General features: G+C 43.4%; 1 protein-coding gene across 3 annotated transcripts in view; it reads left to right on the top strand.

Moving 5' to 3' along the window:
• CRYBG1 (crystallin beta-gamma domain containing 1) overlaps nucleotides 1-13,924 on the top strand; it is a 1,049,447-nt gene that overhangs the window by 671,048 nt on the left and 364,475 nt on the right. The gene's annotated exons all lie outside the window — the stretch shown is intronic.

Here is a 13,924-nt window from a genome sequence, read left to right as displayed (position 1 = left end):
ATAAAATATAACTAAAAAAATAATAAAACTATAAACCAAAAAAATTGATGTTGCCACTATGTGTTAAAGTATAACAGTTAAAGTGTTGGAGTTGTTACCGCCAGAACTGTAGAGGTCGTGGGGGAATATTTCTTATTGTGTTTTTTGTCTCTCCTCTCTTTCCCTGACCATTGAAGTAAATATAGAGGGGGTCCCATTCTTATGTTAATATATCAGTGGGAGTGACAACATATGACCCCGAATTTTCCAGGAACTTATCTCTCATTACCTATCCATGCACATAATAAAATAATACAATTAACAAATAATAATACTATAAACTAGTTTTATGCACAGCTACACTTGAAAGTCTGAGTTCCTAATTATCTATACTTGCACATATGGGACTTAATATAATACACCTTTATATCTCTTTATTATTTGCCATACACCTCTATACCTTTCTATGCAGCTATGTGTCTATATATTTATTACTTTACTCCTACTGTAGAAATAAAAAGGCTTTCAACTCTTTCCAATGCACTACTTTAAATCTCATCCTTTACTTCTCTCAATATATACTCTACCTCCATTCTGACTCATCCCAAACATAATTGTACCACTATGATCTCCCTAATAACCCTTTCTAGGCTCTCCCCTCCTCTATCCCCCCTTTGACTCCTCCCATACCTCTTTTTGTACTATGGTCTCCCAAATAACACTTTATAGACTCTTCACTCCTCTATCCCTCCATTGAACAATCTTTTTGAAGCGTTAACGCCTCGTCAGGGGTAGTAAGCTCTATATAAAGACAATAATAATAATTGTTATTGTTGAAGTTCCATAATTCCAGCACAACATAGAAATATGTCTGTTTTAGATACCACCTGTTTTAGAGTGCTGACCGTATCTTAGAAAGTGGTGGGGCTTAATACCTGAGTTGAATTGTAGCAAACAAGCAAAGCAAATGAGACCGTCCTTTTCTAAGCACGGTTCTCCCGCCAACAACATTGTTACAAAAATGGCGTGAAATAGGGCATTTTAAATAACAATTTTCTCATAAATTTGCTAAAAAGTCATAGGCTCTGAAAGGGAACTAATGAAATATTCAAGCCCTGTCATGGTGTGCCAAGCCAATTCAACCTAACGCTCCCCAATAGTTGATCCCATTTGTTTTCAAAATGTGGCATTTGTATCCACATTTGTCAAAAAATACCCCTATTGGACTAGTAATGGGTATCCCTTATGTCAGAAATGAGATTCTATATGTCTGTGCTAGATTTTTGTTATTAATGCAATGCATATAATATGAGTGATTCTTTTGTTAAACATTACTTCTAGTATGTCCGGGTCACCATTTTGTCACAGTAACCCCCATCCATATGTCACGGTTCTTCTTCCTTATGACAAGAATCACCTCAAATGTGCTGTCAACATTTTGCTGGGGGTCCACACTATGATAAGGTCTCCTCAAGTATGCCAGCACCAGCATTTTTCCACTGGCACCCTTTATAAATTACTTCTAGTATACCAGTATTTTTCCATGGATGCCCATTATCCAAAAACTACATCCAGTATGGCAGTATTTTGTCACATGTGCCTGTCATGTGAAGAATTGCCCCCAGCATGCCAGTGCCAGTATTTTGCCTGGGAAGATTCTATAAGCCAATAATTACCTTCAGTAAACCAGAGGCAATGGCAGCCTCACAAGCATAACACTGCATTCTTATCATGCTCACTTACATTCACTCACTTGCACTCATACATTCACTCTTGTACTCACACATCACTCGTTCATGCTCATTCACAATGTCTCACTCATTCTTAATGACTCACCCTTACCCACTCAATTGCACCTACTCCTACACTCCTTCCCAAATCTCACTTGAGCTGATTCCTTCAGTCACTCACTGGCATTTACTCATATTCACTCCTACCCATATTTTCTCACTCATTCTAACTTATTCTCACTCATTTTCATTGAGTTACACTCACTCACTTTCCACTCTCACTCAAGCTCACGCACACTCTAACATTCCCCCATGTTCATTCTTATTAATTCTCAATCACTCACTCTATCTCACTTGGAGGCACTCTCACTCATTGTCATTCACTCTAACTCACTCAAAGTTGCTAATGATATCCAGTCTTAATCATTCTCACTCATTATCTGTCATTGACTCTCGTTCACTTCCACTTCCACATGGTCAGTTGGATACACACGCTCACACATATGCACACTGTCCCTCTCACACAAACACACTTCGACCCACAAGAATACACACAAAATACATTTAAAAGGATTGTTTTACTTGCCTAAACTGCCAAGGCAGGTCTTGTTCCAGATTCTGGTGCTCCTTTTTTTATTACACTATTAGTGAATAATTATTCACTATAAGTATAATACAAATTGGGCACAAGAGCTACCTGCCTCTATGTTCTTGGCACTGATTTTGTCACCTGTGAAGTCAGGGTCGCAAAGCCCGTGACAGGAATTGCAAAGAGCAGGCCAGGGGTCGCAGCTGTGACCCCTAAATGATTCCACAACTGTCTTTGTCATTCATGAGTGGACTATGAAATATATATTAACGACAGGAACTTGTGGAGAGTATGTTGCCTTGACTGGAAACTGAACTCCGCTGTGGGAGCCCATGCAGCACTTGTGCCAGAGCCTCAGACAGCGTCGGACTGGCCATAGGGGGCATCGGGCGTTTGCACAGGAGACTCGAAGAATGAGGTCCTGTTTGGAAGGGGCGGGGCCGGTTTTGCAGCGGTGCTGCAATATCGCTCCCCAGTAATAAAAGTAGCAGTGCTGGGGATTTTGTTAAGCAGAAGTCCTCCACGCATGCTCTCTCCACTGCCCACCATCCCCACAGGGTGGGGGCCGGCCCTAAAAAATTGCCAGGGCTGCTTTGGGTTCCCAGTCCGGCCCTGCTGAGCCTTCCTCGTCCTTTCTCCTCCCAGATCCTCCCCCTCTTCCGATTGTTCATTGCCCCTCAATGCCTGATGAATGAAGCAATAACTAAACCATTATCATGTACATATCACTTAAATAGCCTGCCATATCATTAGCCTTGAATGAATGAATACATTTTTTTCTAGTGCCGCAAAGTATGCAAACCCGCTTCTCTGCAGCTGGAGGCTGACAGTTGACAGGCACTCACTTCCCAATCCATCCTCTGCAGATGATTGTGTTCATCCGTAAAGCCCTGTCCTCCACCCCTTTTCATCTGATCGGATCAGCAGTAACCAAAATGCTGCTCCTGGTTTGAAGAGAGATACTGTAGTCTCTCTCTTTAACATTGTGATTAATGTGCAAGCTTAACCAACCCTCTCTAAAAAACCGAGACATATGTTTTTTTGCAGCAAAAGTTGTGTGGGCGCTAGGACAGTCCTTGGAAATCTGGGTTGTCTGGACACCCTACCAGATGTTCCTTTATCTTGGGTATGGGTATGGGTATGAGTTGAGACTCCAAGACAGGCGGGCTCTGAATCAAAGTGTTTTCTCTGCCAGAAGCCTGTAGTACACAGGTCAGATGGGTCACGTCAGAATCCTGTATCCTGCGCCAGGCCTATGTCACAGTGTCACTCTGTGGCTCATTCATGCTGACACTGCAAAGCACGAGGGGCTGTAGCACACCACCGGGTGCGGTGTGACGGCTACTAGTCTGATGCTGCCAACCTTACTATTCACACCACCTGATGTCTCCTTGACCTCTGTCTTGAAGATCTAGACTGGCGGCAGCTAAGGCTGTCCATTGTGCACAGTCACAGCAGCTGGCAAATAATTGTTATTGGGTACCGTGCCTGATCCGAGAGATTGCCCGCAGCTTTCAATAAATGTGTGGCAAATTAAATTGGTGAGGAGATGTGGTAACACTAACCAATATATTTGAGTTTAACCTGTGATGAGTGACCTTTGGCAGGGCTGATTAATGGCCATGCTGTTTTCTATTTTGGATTGCGGGTATGATGAAGAGCTTTTCACTCAATGACTTACACAATTCACGTTCGTCAATTCAGAGCCACTAAAAATATTTGACAGTGGTGTAACAGTGTTTTCTGTGAAATTTGCCTCACTTGCCATCTAATTCTACACCAGTTACCTATTTTGAAGATATCAGCAGATACAATGCTTCTAGCTCAAATGTTGTTCAAATCCATGTACAGGATTGAAGCCCCCGCTCCAGACACTTCAAGAAATGTATCTGGTCTTCTGAAGCTACTTGAGTGCTGTATTTAGCTATTTGAAGAAGTGATCTCGTAAACATTCCCATTTGATGGCATAGGAAAGGACATTTTACTTCAGGAGAAAAGGAAAGCTTTAAATACTTAAGTGCAGTTCAAACACTGATAGAAAGATTCCTTGTGTGCTATTAACTGATTTTAGTTCGCTTTTAAATACACATTCATTTTCCCATCAAAGTCGCTTTTAATAGCAGCAGCTGCTTCAAAAGGGCAATCTGACTTTAGAAAGCTATAAATACATTCCAGCTATGTATTTAGGGCCAATTTTTGAAGTCTAAATTACCTCCTAATACATGCAAAAAATAATTTACTTGCTGCATGGTTTAATAAACTCTGCCGCATACTTTGGTTTTCTACTTATACCTATTTCTAGTGGATCTGGTATATTAATTATCATGATAAAATAATAATGAGCAAGAGAGCTGAATAGATTCAGTGTCTGCTTCTAAGATATGTGGTGATGCAACGGAAGACTGGGTAAAATGTTATCCCACTACAAATTCTCCAATTTGATCATTTACCCTCACTGGGCCCATAACATAACTTACTTCAAACATTTGTCCTCCAATGGATCTTTTATGTGCACTAACAGGGATTTGGAGCGTGAGGCAATTCCTTACAAGCACCTGGAATAAGAAATGGCAAATACATGCTAATGTCCATCACTAGTTCACAATTGACATCTATAAAATGTAGGACAAGAAAGTTAACTCCAAGAATGACTCAATTACGATAAAGTTAGCTCATGTAAGTTATTTTATCTAAAGCCTAATTTTGAATGGTCAGGAAACATGAAATCGCATTTCATAATCAGACTTTAATAACAGTCAGTTAGTAAAATAAAAACACAATGTCACACAGATTCAACTAAGGAAAACATTTGCTGGTTGCCGAGGGGGAAAAAATGAGAGCGATAAATGGAGAGAAAAAAAAAATCGAGATTCAGTATTTAGATCATACAAACCAAATATGCAGAGTTGAAGCACAGAGAACCACATAAAGGAGTCAATAAACCCTTCAGCCGAAAGGTTACTTCCTGCACACTTTACCAGCCGGAAAGGTGCAGGTTTGAGTCAGTTCAGGAAAGTTCAGTTCAATGCGTTGGCAGTAAAGGGAAATCAGAGTTTAGTCCGACAGCATGCCAGGCAGGGAATTAGAAAGACAACCAGCCCCAACTCCTTCACCAAAGGGGGCCATTATACTTCCAAATGTTTTCAGTTTACGCCCACACATATCCCTTTTGCCATCTCATATGATTTCCATTGGTTGTCCACAGTGGGCTGCCCACGGTGGGATGAGGAGACCTATGATGAAGCATGTAACATTACATGAGTGAGTACACCTCGTCCAATTCTTGGAATTGCCATCCCGAGTAGGAGTCACAGTAGCATCTAGCTTTAAAATAATAACAAACAGAAGATTCTGTATCACCTTTGGTAATTCCCCTAGAAGCTTTGACTATAAGGACACCATACCATTTTTGTGTGTTATAGTATTTTGAGAGGAAGGCGTGGGCCCTTTTCAGCCTCTTTTTTTCCCTTTGTGTTCTACAAGATGCTCAACTATTCACATTGGGCCAGATGTACGACAATTTTTTGCATGCGCCAACGGGTTTGCGACCCGTTGGCGCATGCAAAAAACAAATGGGCCATGTACTAACCCTATTTAGCGACTCGCAAATGATTTGTGACTCGCTAAATAGGTTTAGCGATTCGCTATTAGGAAGCGGCGTTCCAAGGGCGTCCCTTCCTAATAGCGAGTCTGAGCCCTATGTAAGACTGTTTTGCGACCACAGTTGCGGTTGCAAAACAGTCACAGTTTAGCACCCTTCTCAGGAGGGTGGTAAAGCACTCGGAAAAGGGTAGGGGTCCCCAGGGGACCTCTACCCCTTTGTGAATGCAGTGGGAAATCTTTTTTTAGGGGCAGGCAGTGGTCCCAGGGACCACTACCTGCCCTTTAAAAGTCAAACGAAAATGTTTCATTTTTCTTTTTTTAAAGGCAGCCCGTTTCATCCCGTTATCCTTTAAGGTAAACGGGCTGCATTAAAAAAGAACTGCTTTATTTAAAAGCAGTTCCAGACATGGAAGTCTGCTGAGCTCAGCAGGCCACCATACTCGGGAGGGCCAGCTATTCCTAATGGGGTCGCAAATTGCGAGTGCCTCATTAATATGCATGAGGCATGCATTTTGCGACCCCATTAGGAATCACTAACAATGTCTCTGATACTGTTGTACATTGATGTTTGCGACTCGCAATTTAATGCAATTTGCGAGTCGCAAACATCAATGATCGTATATCTGGCCCATGATTTCTTAACTGCAATCCATTAAAGTGTTTGAAGCGGGACTTCCATGAGCTGCAAGTTAATTGCATAATGTATTTTCAGGCTTTAATTATACTCCTGTCGCATAGTGACTGCTAGGAATGCAAGGCACTTATGCTTATTGGAATGGGGGAGATTTCTTTCCCCTTTCATTCCTAGGGGGCGTTGGGAGAGTTTCGCCTTCTGTCCTCAGTTTGAGGGCTGTCCCCAATTTCAAAGCATTTCACACTTTGCACTCCTTGCACCCATCACGCTGTCATAATGCAGGCACAAGTTGTACCTACAGGGCCAGTCTTTAGCGTGCACGAGCTGGGCCAACGCCCACGGCATAGACATTTTAAAGGAGGGCAGAAACTTCCAGCAGAGCAGTCTTGGTCCGACATGGCTCCAAAGAAAATTGCATTTAAACACTTATTCATGAAGCTGCAGGTGCCTGTGTCTTCATCTTGACTGCTTCTCTTCTCTTGGTTTCCTTTCTTTCGCACTCCACCCCTTCATCCTACCCCTCCCATTTGTTTTTCAACAGATAGATAGTTAAAGAGGACGGATAGAAGGGGGTGCCAACTTTGTTTTCTCCCTTGATACTCTCCGAGCAAAGGCCAGTTCTGTGTACCTAAACTTTTCAATCAACCTTCAGTAGGATCATGATTATATTGGTAACTACTGAGCAGTGTTTTTTTTGCACCTATTCAGCCAGATAGTGTGGGATCCCCTAGATTCTACTAGCCATTATCACACCCAGTGCACGGCTCCTCACAACATACCTGCCCACACCAGAGGACACATCAGGCTGGTTTCAGCCCTGCTGAGTAGCATTGGCAAGGGGCACAACTTAGAAGGCTTTTGAAAATTACCCAGAAAAAATCTGGTAGATTGGATTTGAAGGTACAATGCTTTAAAATATCGGCTAAGGTGATATGTGATACTACTTTATTTCCAGAAGGATTTTGTTTGGATTCAGGGCATGGGATCGGAACGAAACTAGCCTAGTGCTGTCTTCGCCATATTTGGCTGCCATTTTTTTGGTTTACAGTGAAAATGCCCGATTGTACCGTTCTGAAAACGAAATTGGCATTTTCAGTTTAGCCTGGAAATAACCTTTTATTTACACAATCTGAGCATTTCTACATGCCCTCCGCACAAGCAAATTTTGACGGGACCATCAGAGGAACAGGTTCTGTCAGGCAGGGTGTGTTGTTTGTGGCTGAAATTGTTTCTAGGATGGCCCTGCATGCGCTTTCTCTGTTAGTGCCATCAACGGGAGGAGGCAATCATGAAGAGGCTGTAGGGAGAGCCAGGAGCTGCCACTGCCCACTCATTGCAAAGGACCATACCAGGGAACCCTGTGTGCAGTGGGGTCCCCAGGCACTTGTCCCTTCTCTAAAGCTTGCCGGGTTTGGGGTTCCATTTGACTTTCACTTTATGTTGAGGCTGAGGACATGCTAGTGCTTTGCTCCCAAACCCCATGGATTGAGATCCACGTTTTCATGGGGTTAGGGCGTTCTGGTGCTGTGCTTCTCTCGCCTTGAGTAGCCATGCTTGCTGGGTTTGATGTCCCACACACCATGTCTGACAGGTGTGGGATCCCAGTAGACCTCTATATTCTGACGGTGCTCTTTTCTCCCAATCCCATTGGGGCACTGCCTACCAGGCTTGGGGTCAATATAATACCGACCTTCATGATGTGCTGGGTCAGAGATATGCAGAGCTCAGAAGCTCCATGATATCCTTCCAAAGCAGAAGCATGAAGCAGAGGCGCTACACGAGGGCTCCACCAAGGTGCAAAAGATGGATCTGCTGAAGCTCCATCCACGGCTTGGGACCAGCGAAACAGCACTACGGGCAGTATTGACTGGCTGTGAGTCAGTTTTACAGCTGGGTGCCTTAAATGTCCTTCTGCAGCCTGTGGTCGTCCCTTAAGGCTTCAGCTTTTCATTGCGGTCCGCTGGAGGATCTGGCGTGTGGTTGGGCTTAGCCCTCCGGCCTGCGCTCCAGTAGAGTCAGCTGCACTACAGAAAATCTGCAGGTCTCTGTCTGGCACCTGGGGACTGTGGAGGTGAGAACCCTATCTGGCTTCAAATGGGCAGCTGATGCCGCTGAGGGCATGACGGAGCATCTCCTTAATGGTTGGCAGTACAGGTGGCTGCCCAAGCCTCGGGCCACTCCTGATGTTCTACTGATTGAGGCCCTCACAAGAGGTAAGGAGCAGTGGGAAGCTGCTGGAGTTGGCCTTCTACCCCAACTGTTGAGGAGCTTCCCGGCACCCTCCCCACCCGCTGGCTTATCTTTGGAAATCCCCAGCCCCCTGCAGGACTTGGGGTTTGCAGATGCTGTGAATGAGCACAGCTGCCTGTGTGGTCACTCAGCTCAAAGAGACCGACGGGTGAGGTGGCAACATAGAAGAAGGGGCTGTGTGACCAGCACACCAGGCGAAGACAGGAGGCCAGAGGATTGTACCTAAGGATCTATAGGCTGCTACTCCTGAAAGTGGGACATGGAGATGAGCAAGATAGGGCCCCCTATGCTATTGAGATCCTGCTGTGTGCCTTGCCCCCACCTCTCACATGTGATCCTCCTATGCATATGAACGAAGACCTACTCCTTTGCTATTCTGGGCCTGAAGTCTGCAAAGCCTGGATTTCAAAAGGATGGTGTGCTGTGGAGAAGAATGCTGCACTACCAGTAAAGCGAGTGTGTGTAATTGCGATGGGAATAGTGTTGGGTGCCTTCTTAAAAGACACAACCACCTGCATGAACTGTGCAACATAAATCTAATCTGGGAGAGTGCTTCCTTTAAAAACAACATGCCGACTGCTTGTGCCTGCCCATCTCACACAGAATACAGTATCAGATGTAGGGGTAAGGTGGTTTGGCACTATCTAATCCCCAATAAGTCTAAGACAACCGACTGTACACTACAGAAACCAAGTATTATGCTACCGTCGTCAAGCACCCTGGGATATAAAACTTGTAAGAAGCTCTCTTCCATTAGAAACAGATAGATACAGAAGAACACCTTAGGGTTACTCTCCTGACTTAAGTCTTAAAGAAGATTTTCTACCCGTTCCATCTGCCCTGGACAAGTCAGACCAAATATTATGTGCAATCACTGACACCAGAAATGCTTTGGAAACGACAGTAGACTCGATGTTGGTGGATCTGGGATTTCTGCGAAATGAACAGCGCAAACTAGTGCATAAAGGGCACATTAATAAAACATTCCAGGAGCTGTAGCCTCGAACAAGGAAGCTACTGGAAGATGCTGAGGGGTGTTAAAGCAATAGGTAGAGCATTGTTAGAATGCCTGAAGCCCTTGAAGATACTGCTATGACTCATTAAGTGGAAGACTGGCAGAATCTTTGTTGCAAACTCCATACTGTAACACAGATTCTGGCCCCGTTAATGGTTCCGGGGCATCACAGGAAATTGCGGAGGAATCAAAAGGAGTCGAGTACATAGAAAAAAGAGCTTTTGAGCCGGAAAAAGTTCAGAAGGGGCCAACAGAGCTTGACGACTTAACCACCAAAGATGAACTAAGGTCGATAATATCAAGATTAAAGTCAGAAGGAGCCGCAGGTCCAAATGGGCTGCCAAACGAGATCTTTAATCATGACCCGGACCTGTGGTCAGAGATTCTAACGCCTCTGTTCAACCAAATATATAAACAAGCAGAGTTACCCGCATCCTGGAAAGGCAGTATCATCCATCCCATATTTAAGCATGGTGACCATCGTAACCCCAGAAATTTCAGACTGATATCGTTAATAGATGTAGAGGCTAAGCTCTATGCTTCCTGCATTCTACGACAACTACAAGCTTGGATAGAAGAAACAAAGATAATGCCCAAATTTCAAACAGGTTTTAGGCAAGGTATGGGAACAATAACAAATTTAACTTGCCTGTCTTTCCTAATGGATCAAGCGGTTGCAAAGGGATGCCGCTTGTATGCCTGTTTTATAGACATCAAGTCTGCTTTTGACCGGGTGAATAGAGAGCGCTTGTGGATGAAATTAAAAAGCTGGGGGTTGCCACATCAACTCTTAATAGCCATCAAAGCCCTACATCACCATACTTGGGCAAGAGTGAAACTGGGAAACGGGGGTAACACAACCAGGAGCATCCCGACACATCAAGGCCTAAAACAGGGCTGTGTATTAGCCCCCACCCTCTTCAACCTTCTTCTGTCCGACCTCTCAAGCGCACTGGAATCGGCAGATAGCCATCCACCATCTCTAGCTAACAACCCAATATACTACCTACAATATGCTGATGATATCGCATTACTGAGCAAAACACCAATCGGCTTACAAAGAGCTATAAATAAATTAACATCGTACTTAGAACGGGAAGGCCTAGAATTAAATAAAGAAAAATCTAAAGTGGTCCGTCTAGTAGATGCGCACAAGCTACGGTACAAATGGATGACTCAAGGGGCAACGGTGAAAGAAGAAAGGATTTACAAGTATCTGGGAATAATAATATCAAAAGGTGTTATCCACAAGGACCACAAAACAGCCCTACAAGCAAAAGCACAATCTTTAATCTTTGCGTATCGTTCTTTAAAAGTAAAAATGGATTGCCCTAACTATAACCATCTACTAAAAGTAATGGCAGCGCAGATCATGCCTACCCTATCTTATGGCCTAGCGACGTGGTGTGGTAAGGAGGCCGATCTTTTAAATGAATTACAGACGAAAATTTATAAAATGGTCTTCAATCTGCCAAAATCCACCTCAGCTTCACAAGTCAGGCTTGAATTTGGACTGCAAAACCAGAAGTTCCGGAGCATGAGCGGCTTCGTGAAACTCTGTTATAAACTTCGATCTGCAGACCCAGACACATTGGACTGGCTGAGCTGGGAGGAAATCAAAAAACGGGCAAACACCGCACACCCGAACACTTGGGGAAAGTACCTGAAACTATGTGTGGAAAAGCTGGAGTTGGAATCAGTCTGGAAATTAGGGACAGACAAAGCAAGCCTAAGCAAATTAGCCAATGCGGCAGCAAAAAGGAAATCCTTTCTGGAGGATAAAGAGACACTGGCAAAACGTCGGCATGGCTGGACCATCATGAACTCTTATACAAACTCAAAACCACTCGCTTACCTATCATCTCACTTCAGCGGCTATTTAAAAAAGGCTTTCATCGATTATCGGTTGGGGATGCACTTTTCAAAAGACTTATTGCCGTCCTGGAAACCCTCCGACCAGAAGGAGCAATGTCGCCTCTGTGGGTATAAAACTGAAACCCTTGCCCACTTTCTTTGTGTTTGTCCTGCGCTGATAGGACAAAGACGACTGTTATTGAAACCTATTTTTAACGCGCTAAACATACGCTCTTGTAGACATGCCGTTACAAGCTGGCTTGGAGGTTCCTCCATAATTTTGGCATGCCGCGGAGTTAAATTTTTGGCAGAAGTAATAAATCGCCTTGGCCAAATTGAAAAGGGGGATCACAAGGTTGGTGGGCTATCAGGAACTTTTTAACTCGATGAACTTTCATGTTTTGACCCTAATTTTAACAGCCGCAGAGAGTTTATAACTCTAGTATTTTTTAATCAATTCTGTATTGTTATTTTATTATGCGAATTTTGTAATAATTTTAACCAATTATGCAAATAAAATTTTTGACTTTTGACTTTGACTGGCTATGAAAAGAAGTTGCCCTACCAGACTGGTCATCTATTTTCTTAGCTGAGAGGGCAAACAGAGTTCCTGCTAAACGCCTATCAAACGTAGGAGAGGAAATATCTATGTCACATCTTTTTTGGCCTGTGCTAAGCGAGTCCTACTGTGGGTTGGAGTGGGCAACTCGTTGCAGATGCTGTGGGCCATTATAGCCTGATATATTGTGTTTCTTTGCTGATGGGTAGTATTTATGCACCTAATCCAGAATAATAAATCACAAATAGGGTGACTAGGAGCCAGATAAAGGTCCAGTACCCATGCTCCTCACTATAATTGACATGTATAATCAATATGGGTACTAGTTCCTAGGTGGAGAAGTTATAGAAAAGGTTCATGAAAGAGCGTAAAGAAGTGATAGATTGGAAAATATGGTTCTGGGGGGGGTCTTCCTTAATTGGAAGTGTTGCCCTCACACAGCCATGTGGGTGTCATGCTTCATCATAGGGTGTTTTGCTCCTTGTGGGGCAGGTGCTTCAACGCACCAGGGGCCCTGCAAGAGGGCTCTTTGTCTGAGATCTTTTCTCGTGTCAGCCGTGACGGTGCATGCGGCTGTGTGGGGTGTAGTATGTAGAATAAAGTGTGATCTAAAATTACCTAAAGGAAATTAAATTCAATTTTATTCAGAGATCCTCTGGTAAAGTTAAAAACTGAAATATGCAAGTGTGTGCAAAGTTAAGATGTGCCACTACTCAAGTATGTTGTAGTGAACTACCAAGGTTTCACTATTTAGGTCGACATGTTTCACGCTGTGATGGTTCAGTACTGGATCCCTAGCGTTTCTCCAAGACCAAAGAAAATTATGTTCTCAGACCCTGAATTAGGCTGGGTATCTAGAGACTTATTATACATACCTGGTAGTAATACAAAAGATCCTAGGTATCTCTATCATGCTCACCCCTGTCGAAATCCACAAATCAACCTGCAAAATAAAAAAAAGATATAGGGAAAGAACTTGATATATCCAAAAAGTAAATATTTTCTTGTGGACAGCACATAAGATGCACTCCTGGCCTCTGCATATTATCATATCATGCAGTGCCATGCTGTGTTGTATAAGCTCTGTGTTAGCTCTTCTATTGGTGAGTGCCATCAGTGCCTAAGTCACTCATGATAACACCGTGTGAAAATCAGAGTAAGGAAAAGGGACAGACTACACACACAGGAACATACAACACACAATGTCATTGTTACAGATAAAAAGCGTTGTTACTCTGGACTCCCAAGAGGGTATTGTATTTCTTATCCCTATTCGTAGGCCAAAGTGTGCCTTGGGTCAAAGCAGGGGACCGCGAGATTATTGCAGTTTGATACCATGCTCGGTCTGCAGCCCATAGCCCGTTAACAAGGATTAGTGTGTAATAGAAGCGGCCATCTTGGAATGATTAGCAGAACCTCCTATTGTCAGAGGAACTCTGTTAACAAGGATTTATGTTTAAGGGAGATTATGACATGTAATAGTGGTGACCATCTTAGAATGGTTAAGAAGGATCTTGTATTATTAGAGGAACTCCGATAACGCAGAATGATGTTTAATCGAGACGATGTGTTGTTGGTTCTCTTAAGAAATATGTTTACAATGTTGTTTCCGAATAATCTTATTCAAATTACCACAGTGGGCAGGGCGGGATTGTGCATTGCACTGAAATGCTTAGTTACAAGTCCCGGTTGGGCTAATGGGAAAGCAGTA

This window comes from Lissotriton helveticus, chromosome 6, assembly GCF_964261635.1.
Source record: "Lissotriton helveticus chromosome 6, aLisHel1.1, whole genome shotgun sequence".
Lineage (NCBI taxonomy): Eukaryota > Metazoa > Chordata > Amphibia > Caudata > Salamandridae > Lissotriton > Lissotriton helveticus.
The sequence above is the reverse complement of the archived record's forward strand: the minus strand, read 5'-3'. Positions and strand labels throughout refer to the sequence as shown.